At 42.2% G+C, this 16905-nt stretch overlaps 1 protein-coding gene across 1 annotated transcript in view; it reads right to left on the bottom strand.

Annotated features, from left to right (window-relative positions):
• The window catches only part of LOC126263553 (histone demethylase UTY), a 371377-nt gene that overhangs the window by 195334 nt on the left and 159138 nt on the right, over positions 1–16905 (bottom strand). The gene's annotated exons all lie outside the window — the stretch shown is intronic.

The following is a 16905-nucleotide window of genomic DNA, read 5'->3' on the forward strand; positions in this document are numbered from 1 at the left end:
GAAGCCCGAGTGCGCGAATTTCGCTTCACCCGGTATATCTAAAAATAAATCAAAGCTAATGACCTTCCACGATAAAGATTTAACACTTTCGAAAACATTGCTTAAACGTCATACTATCGAACAACTACTTCACTTCATATAACTAGGATGCTGTAGCTTCACCCAAACTTGAACCCAAGCTGCAAATGGATGAGGTGAAACTTAGGCGAACAGACACCATGATGGCTTTGAAGTGGCATGACAAAATAGACGTACGTGTGTTGACAACATGACCTGCAGCGAAATCGTGTGTGAAAATGTACTCCCAAACTAGCACCAAAAAATTTAAACCGAAATGTGTGTTGGATTACAGCAAGTTTGTGAGTGCAGTGGACAAATACGAAACGCTACTTAGCTCAACGGAATGTATTCGCAAAACAAAGAAATGGTTAAAAAACACTCTTTTTTCACTCCTTAGGCATGTGCATGTTAAATTCACGCGTTATTTAAAAGCTGCATCCTGGAAATGATACTTCAGTCACCGAATTTCATCTCTGCCTCATTTGTGAGATTTTCGAGACATACCAGCAAGAAAGAAAAGCATCAGGGGGTTGTCGAAAAGAAGAGGAAGTTCCATTGCGGCATCGAGAAAGGCACTTCTCAAGCACCGTTGCATCGTCAGCAAAACAACACAAACATGTAAGGAGATGCATCATATGCAGCAAGAACAGAAAACGCAAGGAATCGCGTTACTGCTGTAAACAATGTGCTGTGGGACTGTATTTTGCTGGCCTCCAAATATCTTACAGAGGAAAAGCTTCCGAAATGCGTTTCTTTGTAATGTTACCTAGTTTTAGGAACTGTTGCAATACAGAATAATGAAAGTACAATTTATTTTATTAATTTATTGGTGAGAATAATTACAAAAATGCCTGTAACGATAACGACCCACTGCTGCTGGAACTACAGAGAACCAGCGCCATATCGAGTCCCAGTTCGGCGGGCACTGCAGTATGGAGGCACACGGCCGCACACATCGATGCGCGCTCTCAGCAATGAAAGGGATGGTTTACTTTGGAAACGTTCATTCCTTGACGTTCTATGGGCTAATATTTTAGAGCCGCGGTAGTCAACCTGGTCCCTACCGCCCACTAGCGGGCGTTCCAGCTATAATGGCGGGCGGCAGACGGTAGAAATTTTAAAAACATTTTCGTTAGGTTTTCATAAAATTTTGACACACTATTTCGTAAGTAATTATTATTCTAATTTTTAACTTGATGTAACTCTGCTTAATAAATAAAATTGCTGCCCTACTTTATCACTGTTACTGTGCAAACGGCGAGCGGTTATAAAATTTTACGACTAACAGATTACAAAAGTGGGTGCTAAGTAAAATAGGTTGACTACCGCTGTTTTAGAGCGTGTCTTTCAGAACATGAGTGGCGTTAATTCACTAACCTCTAGAATAATATGTTATATATAATGTATAATACGTTATTATTACAGGACGATGAGAGTGCATACACTCTCTCATTGGATATGTGTACACCATGCACTTTCAAGAAAGGAAGTGTTACATCAGTTCACTGAACACCAGAAGAGAAATCTTCTATAAGTGCAGAATACATCATTTTCTATCATTCAGAAAAAAATATCTGTCTGCTCCTTATATCACGAACAGCTTTCGTAAGAACTGGAAGTGATTAATAGCCAACTTGGGTATCAAAATATTCGGTTTAAGGTTTTATCTTGACAACAGGCAACAGTGTCAAGTTAGAACTGACACCAAAGATTATCATACAATTGAGAATTTTATCATATTATCAATGTTATAAAAATCTGTCACGAATTTTTGATGTGAGCCTGATTTATTGATGGGCCATCGTCCTTCCTTTTAGCTTAGTTGGTTCGTAAGATTGTGTCTCTCTGTAGTTAAATTAATGCAGTATAAAACCAGATGGTCAATAGTTTGGTCCCCTCCATTACATGTACCCAGTGCGCCTTTAGTTATTTTGAACAGTTTATAATAGGCTTTCAGTTTTCCACGATCTATTACGTGAATTCGGGTTGCTACTCTTTCCCAATCACTGCCGTAAGATGAAATTGCTTTCTTTATAAGTCGTCTCCTTCTCCTCTCCCCCCCCCCCCATCCACCACCACCACCACCGTATTTAACCTCTATCCAGTCACTGTGATGACATACTATATGCTAGTTCTGTAGATAAATAATTTGAACTATTATGTGCGCTGATTATCAAATATCATTCGTAATGGATTGCTAATGCTGAAAAGTAATAGGATTCCCCTCCCCCACACTACAAACCTTTTCCGCCTTCCCAACAGTCTTTAGAAGACAGTGCTGTCAAGCAGAGTCCGAAATTTGTGTATACTTGATTAAGGGCGACTTACACGCAATGTGAAGTATCTGATGTGTTAATTTGTGTTTTCTTTCTGTATCATTGTTCCCGATGAGGCTGATATTACTGAATACCAGTATTTTTACACACTCCAAAAGATTTTGCTAAGGGGGAAGAAATTTGGAGTCTTAACTGCCGTCTCATTTCGCATACTGTCGGTGCATGAGGTTTCGATATAGGAGTGATTCAATGAGACGATTAGTGTCCACCTAAGATTGCACCTACTGGTTGAGAGAGAGAGAGAGAGAGAGAGAGAGAGGGGGGGGGGGGGGAGGGGAATCTGGAAAACTGCTAGGATTCGTCTAACGCATTTTGATTAGTTTTCCAAAAATTGGGCCTCAAGATTAGACGAAAATCAAACAGTGATTACTGTACCCATTGCTGCAAGCAGCTAAGTGCTATTAAAATATCGATTTTTTTTCACAGTTGCGAAGCATACAAGTTCAACAAATCCAAGAACAGGTCCATAGTAAAAGCCACTTACCTTTATTGAAGTACTAAAATAGGCGCAAGTACACGTGGTCGAGTCCAGATGGTGACATGGGGGCGAAAGTCACCCGCTGGCCCGTCCAGCTGTCATCCTCCAAGTGGTGCGAGCTGCGGGCACCCACATGTGTAAACGCCTCGCGCCGCCTAACGTCTATGCAGATTGCTGCCAGGCAACAGCCACCCAACGGGCACCGCCAAAGGGCTGCCATTTGTGAATGACTATTCGCGCTAGCAGTCTTTTCTCCCCTCCCTGCATCTGCACGGGGTGGGTACGTAACCAGTTCTCTCTCTTGTCACAAGTAAATCACACTGAACACACAAGTTGTCGCGACTACTTTGAAAAACTACGCCTCTTGTTAAACAGGAAGACTGCTCTGTTGATTTTCTGCTATCACTGCAAAGCTATTTTAAAATGTTACGAGTGGCACTGTCAACTTGCTGAATAACTAATGCAAATAATCCAGCCTCAAGCGCATTACGGGCGAGTAACGTGGAACGTGACAAAAATTGCAGGTTTCGAATATTAAACGGGAGCAAGATAAGGCCTGCAGACTGCTGTTCCCAGAATTGAATCTGTCCCTCCACTGCGGCAATACGCGATAGTTAAACTGAAATAACTTCAGGTAGTTGGATATAAGGATGTATTGCTTTATTTGGTAAAATATGTTTTGCTAAAATAAAAATAATTCTCACTATGATATCCATTCAGTTTAAACGGTCCAACGCGATACCATTTTTAACTGCTTTAGAAAACATACTTATTTCTAACATCGCATGACATCTGCTTATGGTCCAAACAACCTATTCGTTCTACGATAATTTCTTTCCCCCGAGACATTTTTTGAGTGTGAATCAATACCAAGAATTATAGGAATCGGTGGGGAACCAGAGCGAAGCCCTGGCAAACATGGTTTCGTCATCGCAAGAACACCCCTTAATGCTGATGCAATAACGTCACAGCACGCACCAATACTATCGATCGAAATTCGAGCAACAGCCGCAGTCTATCGCATCGCCTACGACAGGTAGCGACATATTTACACCGCACATGTCGAGAAGTAATTGACTTTACTCTGAATACACACAAACAAATACACTTGCATATACATGACGTTTTCAAGTCGAACATATCATACCAGAGTTAAATTAAAAATAGTTCACATCCCCTGGTTCTCCCCCAGGTTTTCGGGAAGTTTTTCTTGGTTGTAAGGCAAGACCTGGAACTGGAAATCCCCCCCCCCCCCCAAACACTCTCAATTGAGATTCCCTCCAATGAATTTGGTATTTGACTGAAAAGTGTCAGACTGTACAATGGATAAGAACTCTGTAACAGTCCGCTCGATCTTTGCGAGTAGAGAATGAAAAGTTATAACAAAAAATTTAAAAACGCTAGGCACAAGCAGTATGTTTATTGCTAAATGATATTCAAGATGGCCGTAACAGCGACATGCTGAAAGGTACCAGTTCTTCTCTTCACTGGTATTTGCATACAGATTCCGCATTTGACTTATCGCGTACCCACTACCTGGTTAACGAGCTCCATCTACGAAAAAGAGGACTTAGAACAATGCCATCTGATGCTGACATCGAAAAAATGTGCGGTGAGAAAACTGGATCCTCGCGGTTCGACAATGCTGTTGTACAATAGTGTCAATACTTGGCTTGTACAACATCAGACAGCACTGTTATCACTTCAGATTTTCAAATTTATGAAACGCGGAAAAGTGAAATTCATACAAATCCATGTGTCATTATCCTTGAGTTGAAAACTTTGCTTAGTTAAAAGAGCGGATAATTTAAATGACGTTGTAATTTTCTTCTTGGACGTAGTTTTATAATATAGCTAATACAACACTATTATTATCATTATTACTGTCATAATGGTCTAAATTTCGAATACGACTACAAATAAGCACGTGGCAACGACAGCGCTAAAGAATTCTTGTTGCACAGTTGTAAGCATTAAATGCAGTGTTCACACAAAAGCGTAATAGACGAGAGTCGGATAAGAACATCAAGGGCAATTAGACAGAAACTGTCTGAAGCGTTTTCCATGGTCTTCGAGGATCGGATGTATGCACCTGCTACTCTCAAGACAACGCCGTCGCCGCGACCACATGGGACGCGCAGGCAAGACAAGGCAAGGCAAGGCAAGGATACTGTAATTTTGAGGAGCATTAGCCGACAGGGTGGGGCGTGTCGTTCCCAGCTTAGCGGCAGAGGCGCACAATGGCAAAGCCGGCTGACTTCCCGTGGCTTCGCAGTGGGCGTTCTGTCAGTCGTCGTGTGGCTGCGTCGTTTGCCGGAGTCGTACATCTTAGTACAGTCATCAGTCAACCGCTGAGTGCATTGTATATCTGTCTCATTTGCCTTTCTTTCACAGCGGCAAGATGAAACGGAGCGACCAGGTAAAGTTGCCTTTCGCGTGTCAATTTCGTTCTGCCTAGACAGAGAACCTGCTCAAAGCGACCGTGTATGTTTTTGTGAGTGGGCGGATACAGGTACCAGCCGACAACAAAAGGTTCCGAAGCCGTTTGAAACACAAGCACAAAGGGATCGAGAGGATGAGACTCAGAAAGGGGCCGTTGTTTGTCACAAACTCTGCGGAAAATATGGCCACTTGTTCAGTCATTTCCCAAATGCCGTATAGATTGGGGCACAATGACGCATTATACGCAGCTTGCATCAGTGCGCTGTTGCGGCTGAGAAGTCGCAACAAGTAGGTACCACCGAGTGAAGGAGTTTCCACACCGTAATTGAATACAGGCATCGGTCAGAAGGTGTGAGACGTCCACTAATTGGTGACACCAGCCTTTTAGCCAAAGCAGTTCTAGGTTCTCACACTGGTTACTGCTCAAAGATCGAAACCATACACAGGGCAGCTGGGGTTAGATCTAGGGGACTGTGGGGTACCCAATACGGCCGAAAACTCAAGAACAGAAACAGGAACTTATCCATTGGGCTTGCCTACGCAAGACGATCCCTCCCCTCGTTTACAGATTTCTACACACATGACGATAAAACAATGAACAATAATCAAACAGGCTTCAGGTTTGAATAATAGTGCTGACATCGAGACGTACACTGAGCTGACAAAAGTCATGGCATACCTCATAATACCGTGTCGGACCTCATTTTGTCCGGCCTAGTCCAGCAACTCAACGTGGCATGGACTGAACAATGTTCCTGCATAAACATTGCGTCATGCTGCCTCTATAGCCGTCCATAACTGCGAAAGTGTTGCCTGTGCAGGATTTCGTGCATGAATTGACCTCTCGATTACGCCCAATAAATTTTCGATGGAATTCCTGTCGGGCGATCTGGAAGGCCAAATCATTCGCTCGAATTGTAAAGAATGGTCTTCAAACCAATCACGAGCAACTAGGGCCCGGTGACTTGGAGCAGCATTGTCATCCATAAAAGTTCCATCGTCGTTTGGGAACAGGAAGTCTATGAATGACTGTAAATGGTCTCCAAGTAGCCGAACATAAACATTTTCAGTAACTGGTTCAGACTGACCAGAGGACCCAGTCCATTCCATGTCAACACAGCCCACAGGTTAATGGAGCCACCATCAGCTTGCACAGTGCCGTGTTGACAACCTAGGTCCATGACTTCGTGGCGTCTGCATCAAACACAAACCCTACCATCCGCTCTTAGCAAATGAATTGTGGCTCATCTGACCAGGCCACGGTCTTCCTGTCGCCTTGGTTCCAACCGACGTAGTCACTAGCCCAGGAGAGGTGCTGCAGGCGATGTCGTGCTGTTAGCAAAGGCACTCGCGTCTGTCGTCTGTTGCCATAGCCCATTAATACCATATTTCACGGTACTATCGAAATTGATACGCTCGTCTTACGTCCCACATTGATTTCTGAGGTTATTTTACGCAGTGTTGCCTGCCTGTTAGCACTGGTCGTTATGTGAAGGTCGTCCGCCACTGCGTTATCCGTAATGCCTAAAATGTGGTATTTTGATCACACTCTTGACGCTGCGGTTCTCGGAATGTTGGATTCCCCAACATTTTCCGAAATGGAATGTTCTAAGCGTCTAGCTCCAATAACCAATCCGCCTTCAGTCTGTTAATTCCCGTCGTACGGAGATAATCACGTAGGAAACCATTTCACATGAACCACCCGAGTACAATGTCAGATGCACCAATGCACTGCCATTGTACACCTTTTGTACACGATATTACCACCATCTGTATATGCGCATGTCGCTATCCGGTGACTTTAGTCACCTGAGCGTATAACGCTAGACAATGGATTACGTTAAATTACGAAAATTTTTTGAATCCGAGTCCAATTATTAGACACGACTCAATTTATCGGCTTAAACACTGGCAAATGTATTCTGACGTTCGATAAAAAATGAGTACGTTCATAGCTAGTTTTCTGGGCTTCAATTAGCGCCAGAAAGTTGACCTGCAAACTAAAGACGCATAGCGTCCCTCACTACCCCAGATATAAGAAAAGCTGCGCCAAGTGTTCCTGGAAACTACTTGCTCACTAAGTGACGGCCTACTTGCACCCGGAAAGCCCTCGTTCACAGGAGATGCCCGTATACCGCTGTGATGTGCCGTGCCGCCCTGTCCAAGCCGCGTTGACTTCGCCAAGCAAATACGAGCGAGGTAAGCATTCTCGTGCGAAAAACAGTTCGCCATCTGTGGTCGGACATAATGTCCTACGGTACGTCCTGTTACATAACTAATTTACACTGGTTCTAGATGTTTTAACGTTTAAAACCTTTCTTCCATTCTCTGATTATGCATACTCTGTCCTAATATGAAAAACTATTATGCAATGTCACATCAAAATTTTTTGTATGGTATTATATAAGTTATTCTACGATACATATTCTATCGTTTTAAAGTACAATTTACTTGATATCCAATTTTATAATGATACCATATCTTCCATTTGGTAATACTGACAATTCATAATTATAAACAAAGCCGGCCGGTGTGGCCGTGCGGTTCTAGGCGCTTCAGTTTGGAACCGCGTGACCGCTCCGGTCGCAGGTTCGAATCCTGCCTCGGGCATGGATGTGTGTGATGTCCTTAGGTTACTTTGGTTTAAGTAGTTCTAAGTTCTAGGGGACTGATGACCACAGATGTTAAGTCCCATAGTGCTCAGAGCCTATAAACAAAGTTGTTTTTATGTTTTCAAGTCACATATACAGGACAAAGGCACACAGCTCTAAGAGCGAAAGGACAAGCTATACACAGGTAATGTCACCTACGTGCATACATACTCCCGGCAGTATGCTTTATCATGTAGAAGAGTACGATTTTTGAATGTCGTGTTTGTAACTTTATGTTTTTAGTTTTACTTTCTGAAGATCCGATCATATGTAAATAATTTGGGATAACCATTTTTGTTCGAGCATCTCCAGTCTTCTTCATCACTACACCACGTAAGAGCCCTCGGTCCTACTTCATGCCATTCAAGCTGCGAAGATCAGACAGGGGCTTTCGTTGACCTTTCCTCGACCTTTTCTGGACACGAATTTCACTGGTCTTATTTTCCGGGACACGCTCTGCAAATAACATAGGGACGATGCTTCGCGTTAATCATGGCGTACCCAATGGTGCGATCTAAACACACTACGAAACGTTTGTTTGGAGTAGACGTTATCTGTGTAAGCATCACAGAGCTGTCACCAGCAACGACAAATCTGTTTTCCGGTGGCTGATATCTCTTAATCAGAGATGACAGATTTGCTGATGCCAGACAAGATCTGGCGAAGGAAGTAACCGTGTCATTGACGGAAATACGCCGTCACGCTATTCCCCGGGAGTCACGCAACAAAACTAACGGGAAGCTAGGTCAGCACAGCTGGATCCGTCTCCTATCTGTCATCATCTAGGAGCTTTACGCTGATGTGATTACATGATGCCGCAACGAGTATTTCATCCGGAAAATCTGTTTATGGCTTACTGGCAATGATCTCGATTTTTTTCGGTTTGTTTTGGCGGCGTGCTATGTTAGTGTGGCGCGGGGATTTCATTGTGTACCACGACTGCAAACATGTACCTCCAAACAAACGAAAATCAACTATGTAGCGTTATTTTTCGAGGTAATAATTAAAACTTCACGACCAACGCTCCTGAATGTTTGGTTATTTTCCCAAACTGGTACTTAAGTCATACCTCCGTCTTTTTGATGGGGGTCAGATGTACCTCAGTTTGCATACCTTTCTATTGGTGGGGGGGGGGGAGGAGACAATGTTCCCCCTCCCGTCGCTGGGTACGTCCTTGACATTGAAGTATGTAAACATTTAGTGTATTTCACGCGGTTTCGGAATTGCAGCCGGATTGAACATTTAGCGTATTTCACGTGGTTTCAAGATTGCAGCTGGATGGGGTTGAATTCTGGCAGCGATATTTCGCTGACAATCATTCGACCGTCATCACGTCTCATGGGATACTCAGTTCGCAGGAACAATTCAAGAAAGCCATGAATATCCGGAGGTTCTGTCGTCTGTGAAGAGGACTAGTAATAAAGCAAACAATGTTCGCACGACCTGTGGCGGTTTGTTCACATTACACATTTAATGTCCTAGACTGCCAATGTTAAATTTTTAGCTTCGTGACCCATTATCTTAGCTAGTTTTTAAGACACCAACTTCTGTTTTTCCATTGTTAGTTAATGTACTCTTATAAATATGCTGAACAAGAGTTGTTGCAACAGTTGTATTATGACGTTTGTTATGGTATTTTTCTCAAACACTTTTAAATTTTTCTAGAACAATTTTGTAAATAAACAAACATAAAAACTAATCGACAGTGGATATTTCTATTATTATACTTCCGTAGGTGTTGAACGTTATTCTTGGAAGACTGTGAAAATTTCATCTTACCATCTTCATTTCTTTTTGAGACAACGCGTCATTTACAGCAGAAAAAGTAGTTCCCAGATATTCAGGTTCGAAGTTGTTTTAATTACAAACTTTCATTATACAGACTTACTGGAATTGTCCTTCTCCACAGTGTATGTCCCCTTCAGTGTTATGATCATCAAATGCTTGTTTCTTCTTCTTTACTTTCTTGCTTGTTTTGTGATATACTGACCAGCAAGCTCTGCTTGCCCTAAGCTAAGTACGTGCAGTTCTCACAGTCCTCTAGGTGCATTCTGCCCTACTCTAGCCCCTAATTTCTCCAGAACCTTCAATATTTTGTACTTCTCGCCGTTAAATGGTATTACATCATCACACACTGCTAACTTTAGAATCCTGAGGCCAACAAAAACATTTCTAGGCACAAGACACTACATTTTTAGTAGCTCTGGATTTCCCAAATCTCTGAAGATATTTTATACACGTATAAAAGAGCAATATATGCAAGTACACTACAGAGATCACTCGCTAGATCATAATTGTATAACAAAGTAGCGTCAGAACAAAGGACTGATTTGTTTCTTCGTAATGGGGAACTTCTGAGACTTAACAGTGGCATCAAAATAAGAAAATCACAGTCTTCTAGACTGTATGGTTCCCATGACATGACTGTTCAATTCTGGCGGTGAATGTGAGGTGGTGAAAATTTTCAGTCACATCTCAAATTTAAAAATACTATTTGATGGTCTTAAAATTGTCTGTCTTTTGTGTATGATATACGAAAATATTCAGGACAGCCTAAGTTACTGCATGGAATAGAAGACATAAAATGTCAAATTTCTTTTCGTTTGAGTACAATCTCTGTTTAAGTTTGGCACGTTCGTCATCCTGCCACTTCAATTCACAGTGATCAGAAAGAAAGCCTCTGAAGAAAGATGAAATTTTAAGTGGGCGACGATATACTGTTACATGACAGAAGAAGCAAGATAGTAAAAAGAAGGCCAGCATTGGACACAACTGTAAGTCTGTTCTCAAATAGAACTGAATGTGGAAACATGAAATTTTCACAGAATTCTAAGAACATGATTCAACACACATGGAAGCAGAATAAAGGACATATGCTAAGTTGCTTAGTTTTTATGTCCATTTATTTGGAAACTTCTTCGAGGAAAATTAAGTGTTTGAGAAAAGTATCATAACGAGCCCCATAATACAATTGTTGCAATAATTCTTCTTCACTATATCAACAAAAGTACATTAAACATTTATGGAAAAGCAGAAGCTGGTGTCTTAAAAACTTTCGAAGATAATGGGTCACAAAGTTTGGTAATTTAACTTTGACAGCGACGGACACTCAATCTCCACTTAAGTGTGTAGTTTGAAAAAACCGCCACAGATCGCGCGAGCACTGTTTGCTTCATTATTATTGCCCTCTACAGGCGAGAGAATCTTCGAATATTCATCGCCTTCGTGGGAATATGTTAAATGTGGTTCAAAAAGTTTCCCTGGCGAATTGAGCGCCCCGTGAGACCTGAAATCGGCCGAATGATTGTCAGCGCCGAAATACGGCGGCCAGATTTCGACGTTATCCGACTGCAACAGCGAAACCAACGAAACCCACTAAATGTTTAGACTTCGACGTCAGGGCATCTCCAACGATGGGAGGAAAAGACAGCCTCCCCACCCCTTCCACTCGAAAAAATAGCTATGCAACCGAGCTACATCTTGCCCCACCAGACAGACAAAGGTATCACTTCGGGATTAGTCGAAGAAGAAGAAAAAACCATGTAGGTTGGTTAGATACATATTCCGCAGGCCATTTCAACGATCCTTTTATCTAAATGATGTGTAACGAATCAGTTTACAGGTGACTGGTGTTAACATTATAAACACATTATTTTGTTCCTACTCATCTAACTACACTTAGAGACAAGAACTTTTTTTTTTAAATTGGCTACGAGTTTTTAAGTAGCAATTCGTCAATGGAATAAGAGTTGTCCAGGAGAAATGACTTTCAATCAGATTCTACCTGTTAGAATTTTATGTTATTGCGCAAATGATAGAAACTTTTATCGCTGAATACTAAACCCTTCTCTTGAGCCACTGACAGTTTTAAAAATGGGTAACAAAGCTTATTTTCCCTCTAGTGTTGTAGGTTTGTCCATCATTGTCCCTTTCAAACTGTTATGGATTATTTACGGCGAATTTCATCTATATATATATATATATATATATATATATATATATATATATATATATACTGTGACGACGCAGTTAAAACGCCTAGCTTCTTGAAGAGGTACCTACTGCTCGGTTTTGCGCACTCAATACTTTTCCTGTAAGATATGAGCTACCCAGAAAATTATTACGTAAGACATTACTGACAAGGGGAGGCCACGACGTTTGGAACGCGGATTTACTGCAAACTTCGTACACTCGTAGTACTCGATGAGGACAACAAAATGGCCGGCCACAGTGGCCGTGCGGTTAAAGGCGCTGCAGTCTGGAACCGCAAGACCGCTACGGTTGCAGGTTCGAATCCTGCCTCGGGCATGGATGTTTGTGATGTCCTTAGGTTAGTTAGGTTTAACTAGTTCTAAGTTCTAGGGGACTAATGACCTCAGCAGTTGAGTCCCATAGTGCTCAGAGCCATTTGAACCATTTGACAACAAAATGTGTAAGCAGTAGCCCATACTTCTCAAGCGTTACTGAGAAAATCACAAGATAATTTCGGTCGTCAAATATATATCTGTGCGTGGCCATTTTAACCATGAAGCGGCTGCAGCCGAGTGGTGGCGGCACGGTAGCTCGGCGTGTTCGGTCAGAGCGTTAGCTTTCCTTTCTAATAAAAGAACTGAGCGAACGGACCATCTAACAAACTGATTGGGTATCATCGGACGTCCGCCCTGAACAAATTCAACGAATAATATAGAACAATTTAAAAAAAAAGTGGTTGGCGTTTAATCCGCTGGATCGAGTTCCGTTTGTCAGTTTTTTTATTAATTTATAACACAGTCATTTTCTTTATTATTTGTATTACAATTGATAAAATGGGGAAAATACGTGTAATCGGATGAACTTTTATTAAATTTACAACGTTAATTGGCAGTCTACTAATTTCCATTATCATAAATAATGTAATATTCATAACTATCGACTAGTAAACGGCCAAACGCATAAAGTGATACTGAAAATGAATGCTTGTCCGTGATTTGAGAAATCCCTTATACCTGGAAGGAGCCCGAAACGACTTGTTACCTCCAAGTTTTGACCGGCATAGACGGTTTTCGAAAGATGTACAATTAATCGTCGCTTTCAACTTTACAAGTTGCAGGATGGTATTTTTCGTAAAAACATGGAAAACAAAGTTAAACGGCACCAGCTGCATTGAATAAATGCTATGTTTGCGCATAAGCAAGGTCTTTTGACGTTTTCCGTGGAAAGAAAACCTCGTTAACATTTTCAAAAACCTCTCTTTCAGACGATAATTTGGAAGCAAACCATGCATAACGCAGTATTTCCTTAAAAATTGGCGCTTTTAATTGGTTATGCAATGTCGAGTGTATTTTGGTAGCGTCTTCCAAGAAGCAATTTCTCGTTCTCTTTCGATTAAATACGAACAGTTTTGAAGACATTGAGAAGCATACATTTTCAGTATAACTTTATGCGTTTGGTCTTTTAGAAGTGGATAGTTATGAATATTATATTATTTGTGATAATAAAAATTAGTAGACTGCCAAATAACATTGGAAATTTAATAAAAATCCATCCGATTACACGTATTTTCCCATTATATCAATTGCAATATAAACAGTAAAGAAAATGACTGTGTTGAAAACAAACACTGACGAACGGAACTCGATCCAGCGATCTAGAGGCTTGAAAAATAAAAAAAAAACCATTTTGTTCTATATTGTTCGCTGAATCTGTTCAGGGCGGACGTCCGATGACACCCGTTGCGGTTTCTTTACAGTAAATCCGCGTTCCAAACGTCGTGGACTCCCCTTGTGAGTGGAAATATGTAAAAATATGTCAGGCTGTTGATAAGTCTGTTTCCAAGAGTAGCTGACTTGGAAAATTAGGTGCGGTGGTTAAGAATTTTTAATTATCACCAAGGAAAATAAAGTTACGCACTTAATACAAGAGAGAGTTTAATTAATTTGTAAATGTTGCAGGTACATGTCTGCAGTCCTGGTACACAATGAAACCCTCGCGCCACACTGCCGTAGCACACCGCCAAAACAAAGCGGCAACAGCCCACTGATAAAGTGGAGTATCGGGAGGTAATTCGTTTCTGCTTCTGACGAAAACAAATAACCGAATTGCTTCCTCTATGGGAGGCGCCATAGGGAGTAATGGTGAGGAAATACTGCATTTCGATACGAAGTAAACTGGATAGTGATAAAGATTTCCAGCAAGCAGTGGACAGAAATAACAGCGAAACGGTGCGCTGTTTACTGCAGAAGGAAAAGCGACGCGGTGCTTGCGTGGCTAGGGACCTTTGGGCGGGTCCGGTAAGGAAGCTCGCCAGGGCAGAGACAGTTGGCGAGGGCGCGCCAGAGGCGGCGTGGCGCGGCGGCCGGCTGCGTGATCAATACCCGCGTCCTCTGCTCGCCTCTCCTCACGACACGACACCAGCACATAGCCCGCAGACCGCTCTCCGTTCCGACGCGTGGCGCGCGCCGCGCTGCTCAGCGCGACAGCAGCGGGGCAGCGGCGGCTCGAACACGCCGAGCCCGCACGTTCTGGGCGTTCCTGGAGGAAACAAACTTACGCCAGCGGACGATTCTGCAGCGAAAACATCCAACAGTGTTTCGGAAACTCCCGTTACGAATCTATAGCACTTGTGGAGGGGAGCGAGTACGCAATATTTTGAGCAGGAACCCACGTCTGCAGACGTACCGTTTCCGTTCTACGACGGTTTCAACTCAGATGTGTAACGCGTCCACATCTGCTGAGAGAAAGTGTCTCCACTCAAGCTAACTGGTCCTGCGTACTTGATCTTCCAAAACAACGTATTTGACTCGTCCTTGGCAGCTGTGCCACTGAATGGCTGTCATGAAATGTGGTTTCATTATGACGGTGCATCGCTTCACTTCTCACGTGCTGCTCGGAGATATCTCAACAGACGATATGGTGAAAGATGGATAGGCCGAGATGCGGCAACCGCATGGTCGCCAGTTTTAACTCCTGTGGACTACTTTTTGCGGGGTCGTATATAAAGTTTAATTTATGAAACTCCTGTAGGGACAGAGGAAGATCTGCTGGTACGAGTTCTGACCAGTGTACTAGATACTGCAGAGACGTCAGGTATGATGGAGAGTGTGTATCAGTACATGCTTCGTAGGTACAATGTCTGTAACAACGTTGGTGGTCGCCACATCGAGCCGCTGTTGTAACGCATTTGCACTGTTCTGCACATACAGTGTGCTGGGATCTTTTTTTTTTTTTTTTTTTTTTTCGAACAATGTAAACAGTAATTTTTACGTGGCAATTCACACAAACGTGCTTAAGTGATATGTGGGCGTTCCGTTATGTTTTTTTTTTTCAAATTGTTATTAGGTAATAACTGTACTGTGCCACGCCTAATTCAATTCCTGAAGCAAAAGCGGATGAGTTAAGCTTATGGACTGAAACCGTCGCAGAACAGGAACGGGATGTTTCTGGACGTGGGTTCTTATTAAAAAAAAATGATGTGCTAACTCCCATCTACAGCTCCTAGAAGTTTGTGACGGGAATTTCCGGAAAGCCCGTTTGTTTGCTCTAGTATCAACTGTACGCGTGATAATCTATTCCACACTTATGGTTTTTGTCAAATCTTTGCACTGAATAAGCACAGAACAGACCCAACAGAAATTTGGTAACGGAATTAAAGTTCAGAGAGAAGAAATAACAGCTTTAAGGTTTAACTGATGACACTGTAATTTTGCCACAGGCGGCAAAGGACTTGAGCATGTCAGCTGAACGGAGTAAATAACGTCTCGAAAAAACAGATTTTAAGATAAACATCAAGAAATGTAAAATAATAATTAAATCTTGCGATGCCATAGGTTACAAAATGAGACACTAAAGTAGCAGACGAGGTTTACTATTTCCGCAGCAAAATAATGAATGGATGATGGCCAGAATAGATACGATATAAAACGCAGACTGGTAATAGCAAGAAAAGCGTTTCTGAAAGTATTTGTCGGGAGCGTAGCCTTGTACGGAAGTGAAACGTGGACGATAAATAGTCCTGACACGAAAAGAATAAAATTTTAAGGTGACGAGAGGAAAAAATAAAAAAAAATACAGCAAATAATGCAGCCGAAAGCGAACACAGGCGTCTAAAAACGAGAATGACACAAAGTGTTAAATAGCTATCCAGGAATTGCTAGAGAACAAATGCAAGGCTGTGGAAGCATGCATATCTAGGAATAAAAATAGATGATGCCTAAAAAAATATGGAAACCTTTGAAGGCAAGGGAAGCAGCTGTATGAATATTCAGAGCTCAGATGGCGAACCCAGTATATACGAAGAACGGGAAGCGGAAACGTGTAAGGAATATGTAGAGGCTCTATATAAGAGAAGCAACCTTGAGGACAATACTATAGAAAGAGAAGACGAAGGAGGTAAAGAACAGACAGAAGATATTATACTGCGAGAACAATTTGACAGAGCACCGTGAGACCTCAGTAGAGACAATGCCACTGGAGTAGATGACATTCCCTAGGAGTCCTGAGATTCTAGGAAGCGCCAGCGATTGCAAAATTATTCCACCTGCTTGGTTCAAATGGCTCTGAGCACTATGGGACTTAACATCTGTGGTCATCAGTCCCCTAGAACTTAGAACTACTTTAAACCTAACTAACCTAAGGACATCACACACATCCATGCCCGAGGCAGGATTCGAACCTGTGACTGTAGCAGTCGCGCGGTTCCGGACTGAGCGCCTAGAACCGCGAGACCTCCGCGGCCGGCTATTCCACCTGCTGAGCAAGATGTATGAGACAGACGAAATACCCTAAGATTTCAAGAAAAATGCAATAATTCAATTTCCAAAGAAGGCAGCTGCTGACAGGTGTAAATACTACCGAACGTTAAGTTTAATGAGCCATGGTCGCAAAAGATTAGCACGAATTATTTACAGAAGATTGTAGAAACCGGTAAAGTCCGACTTTGGGAAATATTCCGAGAAATGTA

Source organism: Schistocerca nitens, chromosome 1 (assembly GCF_023898315.1).
Source record: "Schistocerca nitens isolate TAMUIC-IGC-003100 chromosome 1, iqSchNite1.1, whole genome shotgun sequence".
NCBI classification, from domain to species: Eukaryota; Metazoa; Arthropoda; class Insecta; order Orthoptera; family Acrididae; genus Schistocerca; species Schistocerca nitens.